A 794-nucleotide genomic window follows, 5' to 3' on the forward strand; every position below is an offset into this window, starting at 1 on the left:
TTCCGATCAGAATCCTGCAGGAAGATTTGCATCGACTGATCCGAGGAACGAAATGCGCTGCACGAAAATAAGAGGATCGGTCGGTTTAAAAAATGGAACGAAAGGACGACCTTGGAGTGGCAAAGCTGGCCGCCGTCGGTGGAGCGAAGCTAGTCTTCCAGAAGGTACAGAGAAATTCAATTTTCTCCCCATTAAACGTATCGCGGCGAATTACGGAAGAATTCGTAATGGTTCGAATTAAACAAACGTTCAGGAAGCACGCGGGAGAATTCGATTGAATTAAATAAACCTCGCGGAAGCAGGGCTACGTCCGCTGGCCGCCGGGTTCTCCAAAATGGCGGCGTCTCCACGAATTCAATTAGCTCGCGCTGTTTCTCCTCGAGGACAGGAATAATACGCTGTATTTTGAGTGGAAAAGGTTACGTTGACACGCGGATAAACGAAATTTTTGACATAATTCTCTTGAAAATGGAGAAACATTACATGTAGGGATTTAATATTCTACTGGGTGTTTCATTTATCTCGCGTATCTTCAATATTTTCCTCGATTTAATAATTCTTTGATTTATAGCAATAAGCAGGAATTTTTATTTCACAATTATACATTTTTGATTAAGATTCATTCTTCATTTTCTATTTTTTTTAATCTACGAAATCATCGATTTATGTATATTCATCTCTTGTCTTATAACATGGAATCATATTTTATGATCCAGTTATGGTTGTTTAACACGGGTGTTTCATTTATTTCGTATATTTTCAATATTTTCCTCGATTTAATAATTCTTTGATTT

The sequence above is a fragment of the Eufriesea mexicana genome, unplaced genomic scaffold (assembly GCF_001483705.2).
Source record: "Eufriesea mexicana isolate 0111107269 unplaced genomic scaffold, ASM148370v2 scaffold5368, whole genome shotgun sequence".
Taxonomy (NCBI): domain Eukaryota; kingdom Metazoa; phylum Arthropoda; class Insecta; order Hymenoptera; family Apidae; genus Eufriesea; species Eufriesea mexicana.